General features: G+C 37.7%; 1 non-coding gene across 1 annotated transcript; it reads left to right on the top strand.

Annotated features, from left to right (window-relative positions):
- The first annotated feature begins 3,175 nt into the window (after window positions 1–3,175).
- LOC112774923 (small nucleolar RNA R71) lies at window positions 3,176–3,283 on the top strand. Its single transcript, XR_003189377.1, has one exon. It is a non-coding gene; the product is annotated as a small nucleolar RNA R71 (small nucleolar RNA).
- The last annotated feature ends 6,334 nt before the right edge of the window (window positions 3,284–9,617 follow it).

The raw sequence follows: 9,617 nt of genomic DNA, 5'->3' as shown, positions 1-9,617 counted from the left end.
CACTTCCTCCCCAATCATGATACTATGGATCATGATGGCCCGGTCTATAGTAACTTCAGACCGGTTGCTAGTAGGAATGATTGAGCGTTGAATAAACTCCAACCATCCTCTAACTACAGGCTTAAGGTCCAGTCTTCTCAATTGAACCGGATTGCCTCTTGAGTCACTTTTCATTGAGCTCCTTCTATTGAGGACTTGGTCCAACCTTTGATCAAAGTTGACCCTTCTAGTGTAGGGGCATGCGTTTTCTTGCATCATTGGCAAGTTGAACGCCAACCTTACATTTTTCGGACTGAAATCTAAGTAATTCTCCCGAACCATTGTAAGCCAATTCTTTGGATTTGGGTTCACACTTTGACCATGGTTCCTAGTGATCCATGCGTTTGCATAGAACTCTTGAACCATTAAGATCCCGACTTGTTGAATGGGGTTAGTGAGAACTTCCCAACCTCTTCTTCGGATCTCATGTCGGATCTCCGGATACTCATTCTTTTTAAGCTTGAAAGGAACCTCAGGGATCACTTTCTTCTTGGCCACAACTTCATAGAAGTGGTCTTGATGGACCTTTGAGATGAATCTCTCCATCTCTCATGACTCATAGGTGGAAGCAATTGCCTTCCCTTTCCTCTTTCTTGAGGTTTCTCTGGCCTTAGGTGCCATTAATGGTTATGGAAAAATAAAAAGCTATGCTTTTACCACACCAAACTTAAAATGTTTGCTCGTCCCCGAGCAAAAAAAGAAAGAAAGAAAGAGAAGAAGAAGAAAAATGGAGGAGAGGGAGAGAAGTGTATATTCGGCCAATGGAAGGAAGAAAGGGTTGTGTTGTGTGAAAATGAAGAAAGAATGAGGGGTTTATATAGGAGTGGGGGAAGGTTTAGGGTTCGGCCATTAGGGTTAGGTTTGGGAGGGAAAAGAGTTTGAATTTTGGAGGTAGGTGGGGTTTTTGGGGAAGAGAGGGTGGATGTAGGAGGTGATGGGGAAGAGTGATTGAGGTGATTGGTGAAGGGTATTTGGGGAAGAGAGTTATAAAAACGTGTGAAGAAGAGAGAAGAAAAGGTGGGGATCCTGTGGGGTCAAGGACTTAACATCCCTGCTCCAATTAGGCGTGTAAAACGCCCTTAGAATGCATGTCTGACGTTAAACGCCAGCTTGCTGCTTGTTTCTGGCGTTTAACGCCACTTCCATGCTCTGTTCTGGCGTTAAACGCCAATCTGATGCTTGTTTCTGGCGTTTAACACCAGCTTGATGCTTCTTTCTGGCGTTAAACGCCAATTTGATGCTTCTTACTAGCGTTTAAACGCCAGTAAGTTCTTCCTCCAGGGTGAGCTATTTTTAAATTTGTTTTTCATTCTGTTTTTGATTTTTCAGTATTTTTTGTGACTCCACATGATCATCAACCTAAAACAAACATAAAATAACGATAGAAAGTAAATAGATATAATTAAATAACATTGGGTTGCCTCCCAACAATCACTTCTTTAATGTCAATAGCTTGACAGTGAGCTCTCATGGAGTCTCACAGATGTTTAGAGCATTGTTGGGACCTCCCAACACCAAACTTAGAGTTTGGTTGTGGCCTCCCAACACATAACTTAGAGTTTGACTGTGGGGGCTTTGGTTGACTTTGTAGTGAGAGAAACTTTTCATGCTTACTCTCCATGGTTACAGAAGGAGATCCTTGAGTTTTAAACACAAGGTTGTCCTCATTCAGTTGAAGGACCAATTCTCCTCTGTCCACATCAATCACAGCTCTTGCTGTGGCTAGGAAGGGTCTTCCAAGGATGATGGATTCATCCTCATCCTTCCCAGTATCTAGGATTATGAAATCAGCAGGGATGTAAAGGCCTTCAACCTTTACTAGCACGTCCTCTACTAGTCCATAAGCCTATTTTTTTGAGTTGTCTGCCATCTCTAATGAGATTCTGGCAGCTTGCACCTCAAAGATCCCAAGTTTCTCTATTATAGAGAGTGGCATTAAGTTTATACCTGACCCCAGGTCACACAGAGCTTTCTCAAAGGTCATGGTGCCTATGTTACAGGGAATTAGGAATTTACCAGGATCCTGTTTCTTTTGAGGTAGAGTTTGCTGAACCAAGGCATTTAGTTCCTTGATGAGCAATGGAGGTTCATCCTCCCAAGTCTCATTACCAAATAATTTGGCATTCAGCTTCATGATTGCTCCTAAATATTGAGCAACTTGCTCTTCAGCAATGTTTTCATCTTCTTCAGAAGATGAATAGTCATCATAGCTCATGAATGGTAAAAGGAGGTTCAATGGAATCTCTATGGTCTCTAGATGATGCTCAGATTCCTTTGGTTCCTCAAAGGGAAACTCCTTATTGGTCAATGAACGTCCCAAGAGGTCTTCCTCACTAGAATTTACGTACTCCTCCTCCTCTTTGGGTTCGGCCACACCAAGTAAGGTAATGGCCTTGCACTCTCTTTTTGGATTCTCTTCTGTATTGCTTGGGAGAGTACTAGGAGGAGTTTCAGTGACCCTTTTACTCAACTGACCCACTTGTGCCTCCAAATTTCTAATGGACGACCTTGTTTCATTCATGAAACTTAAAGTGACCTTAGATAGATCAGAGACTGTATTTGCTAAGCTAGATGGATTCTGCTCAGAATTCTCTGTCTGTTGCTGAGTGGATGATGGAAAAGGCTTGTTATTGCTAAACCTGTTTCTTCCACCATTATTAAAGCCTTGTTGAGGCTTTTGTTGATCCTTCCATGAGAAATTTGATTGATTTCTCCATGAGGGATTATAGGTGTTTCCATAGGGTTCACCCATGTAATTCACCTCTGCTATTGCAGGATTCTCAGGATAATAAGCTTCTTCTTCAGAAGATGCCTCTTGAGTACTGTTGGATGCAGCTTACAATCCATTCAGACTCTGAGAAATCATATTGACTTGCTGAGTCAATATTTTGTTCTGAGCCAATATGGCATTCAGAGCATCAATTTCAAGAACTCCCTTCCTCTGAGGCGTCCCATTACTCACAGGATTCCTTTCAGAAGTGTACATGAACTAGTTATTTGCAACCATGTCAATGAGTTCTTGAGCTTCTGCAGGCATTTTCTTTAGGTGAATGGATCCACATGCAGAATGGTCCAATGACATCTTAGATAATTCAGACAGACCATCATAGAATATATCCAAGATGGTCCATTCTGAAAGCATGTCAGAAGGACATTTTTTGGTCAGTTGCTTATATCTCTCCCAAGCTTCATAGAGGGATTCACCTTCTTTCTGTTTGAAGGTTTGAACATCCACTCTAAGCTTGCTAAGCTTTTGAGAAGGAAAGAACTTGGCTAAGAAAGCTGTGACCAGCTTATCCCCAAGAGTTCAGGCTATCCTTAGGTTGAGAGTCCAACCATATTCTAGCTCTGTCTCTTACAGCAAATGGGAAAAGCATAAGCCTGTAGACCTTGGAGTCAACCCCATTGGTCTTAACAGTATCACAGATCTGCAAGAATTCAGTTAAGAACTGAAAAGGATCTTCTGATGGAAGTCCATGAAACTTGCAGTTCTGTTGCATCAGAGAAACTAATTGAGGCTTTAGCTCAAAATTATTTGCTCCAATGGCAGGGATTGAGATGCTTCTTCCATGTAACTTGGAATTTGGTGCAGTAAAGTCACCAAGCATCTTCCTTGCATTGTTATTATTTTCGGCCATGTCTCCTTCTTTTTCGAAAATTTCTGTCAGATTTTCTCCAGAGAGTTGTGCTTTAGCTTCCCTTAGCTTTCTCTTTAGAGTCCTTTCAGGTTCAGGATCAACTTCAATAAGAATGTCTTTATCCCTGTTCCTGCTCATATGAAAAAGAAGAAAACAGAAAATCATAGGGATCCTCTTTGCCACAGTAGAGAGGTTCCTTTATGCGAGTAGAAGAGAAAAATAGAAGAAGGAAAAGATAAGAATTCGAACACAGAAGAGAAGAGTTGGTTCGAATTTTTTTTGAGTAGAAGGGAAGTGTTAGTAAATAAATAATTAATTAGAAGGAGATAAGAGAGGGAAAAATTCGAAAATTAGATAAAATAAAATAAAAATATTTTTGTTTTTTTTTTCAATTTAAAATTAGTTAGAATTCGAAAATTAAGAAGGAAAATAAAATTAAAATAAAATTTAAAACAATTAGTTAATGAAAAGTAATTTTGAAAAAGAGGTTAGTAATTTTCGAAAATTGGAGAGAGAAAGGTAGTTATGTGGTTTTGAAAAAGATATGATTGAAATAGTAAACTTTTAAAATCAAACAAAAAGTCAAGTAGTTAACTGAAAAAGATTTGAAAATCAATTTTTGGAAAGATAAGAAGTTAGAAAAGAAGTTAGAAAAGAAGTTAGAAAAGATTTTGAAATTGATTTTAAAAAAGATGTGATTGAAACTTATTTTGAAAAAGATTTGAAAAAAAAATTTAAAAAGATTTGATTTTGAAAATTAAAGTTGATTACTTGACTAACAAGAAACAAAAAGATATGATTTTAAAATTTAAAGATTGAACCTTTCTTACTAGGCAAGTAACAAACTTAAAATTTTTGAATCAATCACATTAATTGTTAGCATTAATTTTGAAAATATGAAATGGAAATAAGAAAAAGATTTTGAAAATCATTTTGAAATTTTCGAAAATCATAAAAGAAAAATGAAAAATATTTGATTTTTGAAAAAGATTTGAAAAAGATAGAATTTTTAAATTGAAAATTTGATTTGACTCATAAGAAACAATTAAATTTAAAAAATTTTGAAAAAGTCAACTCAAATTTTCGAAAATTTATGAGTGAATAAGGGAAAGATATTTTTTTGATTTTTGAATTTTTAATGAAGAAAGAGAAAAACAACCAAAAGACTCAAAACATGAAAATTATGAATCAAAACACATAATGCATGCAAGAACACCTTGAATGTCAAGATGAACACTAAGAACACTTTGAATGTCAAGATGAACACCCAGAACTTATTTTTGAAAATTTTTAAGGAAAGAAAAACATGCAAGACACCAAACATAAAAATTTGTAATGTTGAGACACTAACAAATTGAAGATGCATATGAAAAACAAGAAAAGACACAAAACAAGAAAATATGAAGATCAAACAAGAAGACTTGTCAAGAACAACTTGAAGATCATGAAGAACAAATGCATGAGTTTTCAAAAATTTTAAGAAAAAATAAAAAAATGCAATTGACACCAAACTTAAAATTTGACATAAGACTCAAACAAGAAACATCAAATTTTTGGTTTTTATGATTTTATTAAATTTTTTTTGAATTTTTCGAAAATATTTTGGAAAAAGAAAAATAAGGATTTCAAAATTTTTAATGAGAATTCCAGGAATCATGCAATGTTAGTCTAAAGCTCCAGTCCAGGAATTAGACATGGCTTATTAGCCAGCCAAGCTTTCAGTGAAAGCTCCGGTCCAAAACACTAGACATGGCCAATGGCCAGCCAAGCTTTAGCATACATAGTTCAAGCATGTGAAGAAGAAGCCTCAGTCCAAAAGAATTTAGACATGGCTTTACAGCCAGCCAGGATTCAATATATCCCATGAAATTCCAGAATTCCTTCTTAAAAATTCTGCAGAACATAAATTAATTTTTTTTTGAAAAACTATTTAATTTAATTTTTTTTTCTTTTTTTGAAAATTTTTCGAAAATAAAAAGAATAAAAACAAAAACTTAAAATTAAAATAAAATTACCTAATCTGAGCAACAAGATGAACCGTCAGTTGTCCAAACTCGAACAATTCTCGGCAACGGCGCCAAAAACTTGGTGCACGAAATTGTGATCTCAATGGCGCCAATAACTTGGTTCGCACAATCGTAATCTCAATTCTTTGTCACAACTTCGCACAACTAACCAGCAAGTGCACTGGGTCGTCCAAGTAATAAACCTTACGTGAGTAAGGGTGTCGATCCCACGGAGATTGTCGGCTTGAAGCAAGCTATGGTCACCTTGTAAATCTCAGTTAGGCGGATTCAAATGGTTATAGAGTTTTGATAATTAAAAGATAAATAAAATATAAAATAATGATAGAGATACTTATGTAATTCATTCGTGAGAATTTCAGATAAGCGTATGGAGTTGCTTTGTTCCTTCTGAATCTCCGCTTTCCTACTGCTTTCATCCAATCCTTCATACTCCTTTCCATGGCAAGCTTTATGTAGGGCATCACCGTTGTCAATGGCTACTTCCCGTCCTCTCAGTGAAAATGGTCTAAAATGCGCTGTCACCGCACGGCTAATCATCTGTCGGTTCTCGATCATACTGGAATAGGATTCAGTAATTCTTTTGCGTCTGTCACTATGCCTAGCACTCGCGAGTTTGAAGCTCGTCACAGCCATCCCTTCCCAGATCCTACTCGGAATACCACAGACAAGGTTTAGACTTTTCGGATCTCAATAATGGCCGCCAATAATTCTAGCCTATACCACGAAGACTCTGATCGTAGATCAGGAGGCTAAGAGATATACATTCAAGCTTGTTTGCATGTAGAACGGAAGTGTTTGTCAGGCACGCGTTCATAAGTGAGAATGATGATGAGCGTCACATAATCATCACATTCATCATATTCTTGTGTGTGAATGAATATCTTAGAGAAGAAATAGGCTTGAATTGAATAGAAAAACAATAGTACTTTGCATTAATTTATGAGGAACAGCAGAGCTCCACACCTTAATCTATGGTGTGTAGAAACTCTACCGTTGAAAATACATAAGTGATAATAGGGTAGACATGGCCGAGTGGCCAGCCTCCCATGGAGGTCTAGCGATCTAAAATGATCCAAAGATAAGATAATCCAAAGATAAGATGTAAATACAATAGTAAAAAGTCCTATTTATACTAAACTAGTTACTAGGGTTTACAGAAATGAGTAAATGATGCAGAAATCCACTTCCGGAGCCCACTTGGTGTGTGCTTGGGCTGAGCATTGAAGCTTTCACGTGTAGAGGTCTTCCTTGGAGTTAAACGCCAGTTTGTAACCTATTTCTGGCGTTTAACTCTGCTTTGCAACCTGTTTCTGGCGTTTAACTCCAGAATAGGGCAGAGAGCTGGCGTTGAACACCAGTTTGTGTCGTCTAAACTCGAGCAAAGTATGGACTATTATATATTGCTAAAAAGCCCTGGATGCTTACTTTCCAACGCAATTGAGAGCGCGCAATTTAAACTTCTGTAGCTCCAGAAAATCCACTTTGAGTGCAGGGAGGTCAGAATCCAACAACATCCGCAGTCCTTCTTCAACCTCTGAATCTGATTTTTGCTCAAGTCCCTCAATTTCAGCCAGAAAATACCTGAAATCACAGAAAAATACACAAACTCATAGTAAAATCCAGAAATGTGAATTTTATTTAAAACTAATAAAAATATACTAAAAACTAACTAAATCATACTAAAAACTATGTAAAAACACTGCCAAAAAGCGTATAAATTATCCGCTCATCACAACACCAAACTTAAATCGTTGCTTGTCCCCAAGCAACTGAAAATCAAATAGGATAAAAAGAAGAGAATATACTATAAATTCCAAAATATCAATGAAACTTAGCTCCAATCAGATGAGCAGGACTAGTAGCTTTTTGCCTCTTGAATAGTTTTGGCATCTCACTTTATCCATTAAAGTTCAGAATGATTGGCATCTATAGGAACTTAGAATTTTGATAGTGTTATTGATTCTCCTAGTTCAGTATGTTGATTCTTGAACACAACTACTTTATGAGTCTTGGCCATGGCCCTAAGCACTCTGTTTTCCAGTATTACCACCGGATACATACATGCCACAGACACATAACTGGGTGAACCTTTTCAGATTGTGACTCAACTTTGCTAAAGTCCCCAATTAGAGGTGTCCAGGGTTCTTAAGCACACTCTTTTTTTGCTTTGGACCTCGACTTTAACCGCTCAGTCTCAAGTTTTCACTTGACACCTTCACACCACAAGCACATGGTTAGGGACAGCTTGGTTTAGCCGCTTAGGCCAGGATTTTATTCCTTTAGGCCCTCCTATCCACTGATGCTCAAAGCCTTGGATCCTTTTTATTACCCTTGCCTTTTGGTTTTAAGGGCTATTGGCTTTTTGCTCTTGCCTTTTGGTTTAAAGAGCTTTTGGCTTTTTCTGCTTACTTTTTCTTTTTCTTCCTTTTTTTTTCGCCATTTTTCTTTTCTCTTTTTTTTTTCCGCAAGCTTTTGTATTCACTGCTTTTTCTTGCTTCAAGAATCAATTTTATGATTTTTCAGATTATCAATAACATTTCTCCTTTTTCATCATTCTTTCAAGAGCCAACATATTTAACATTCATAAACCACAATATCAAAAGACATATGCACTGTTCAAGCATTCATTCAGAAAACAAAAAGTATTGTCACCACATCAAAATAATTAAACTAGTTTCAAGGATGAATTCGAAACCATGTACTTCTTGTTCTTTTGTTTTTAGAACAGTTTTCATTTAAGAGAGGTGATGGAGTCATAGGACATTCATAACTTTAAGACATAGACACTTAAACACTAATGATCATGTAATAAAGACACAAACATAAATAAAACATAAGGCTCAAAAACCGAAAAACAGGAAAATAAGAACAAGGAGATTAAGGAACGGGTCCACCTTAGTGAGGGTGGCGTCTTCTTCTTCTTGAAGAACCAATGGTGCTCTTGAGCTCCTCTATGTCTCTTCCTTGCCTTTGTTGCTCCTCCCTCATAGCTCTTTGATATTCTCTAATCTCATGGAGGATGATGGAGTGCTCTTGGTGCTCCATCCTTAGGTGTCCCATGTTGGAGCTTAATTCTCCTAGGGAAGTGTTGATTTGCTCCCAATAGTTTTGTGGAGGGAAGTGTATCCCTTGAGGCATCTCAGGGATTTCATGGTGAGGAATTTCCTCATGCTCTTGTTGAGGTCCATGATCTCTTGTTTGCTCCATCCTTTTCTTGGTGATGGGCTTATCCTCATCAATGAGGATGTCTCCCTCTATGTCAATTCCAGCCGAATTACAGAGGTGACAAATGAGGTGAGAAAAGGCTAACCTTGCCAAAGTGGAAGACTTGTCAGCCACCTTATAGAGTTCTTGAGGTATAATCTCATGAACTTCCACTTCCTCCCCAATCATGATACTATGGATCATGATGGCCCGGTCTATAGTAACTTCAGACCGGTTGCTAGTAGGAATGATTGAGCGTTGAATAAACTCCAACCATCCTCTAACTACAGGCTTAAGGTCCAGTCTTCTCAATTGAACCGGCTTGCCTCTTGAGTCACTTTTCATTGAGCTCCTTCTATTGAGGACTTGGTCCAACCTTTGATCAAAGTTGACCCTTCTAGTGTAGGGGCATGCGTTTTCTTGCATCATTGGCAAGTTGAACGCCAACCTTACATTTTTCGGACTGAAATCTAAGTAATTCTCCCGAACCATTGTAAGCCAATTCTTTGGATTTGGGTTCACACTTTGACCATGGTTCCTAGTGATCCATGCGTTTGCATAGAACTCTTGAACCATTAAGATCCCGACTTGTTGAATGGGGTTAGTGAGAACTTCCCAACCTCTTCTTCGGATCTCATGTCGGATCTCCGGATACTCATTCTTTTTAAGCTTGAAAGGAACCTCAGGGATCACTTTCTTCTTGGCCACA

The sequence above is a fragment of the Arachis hypogaea genome, chromosome 18 (genome assembly GCF_003086295.3).
Source record: "Arachis hypogaea cultivar Tifrunner chromosome 18, arahy.Tifrunner.gnm2.J5K5, whole genome shotgun sequence".
NCBI classification, from domain to species: domain Eukaryota; kingdom Viridiplantae; phylum Streptophyta; class Magnoliopsida; order Fabales; family Fabaceae; genus Arachis; species Arachis hypogaea.
Note: the sequence above shows the minus strand (reverse complement) of the source record. Positions and strands in the feature narration are given on the sequence as shown.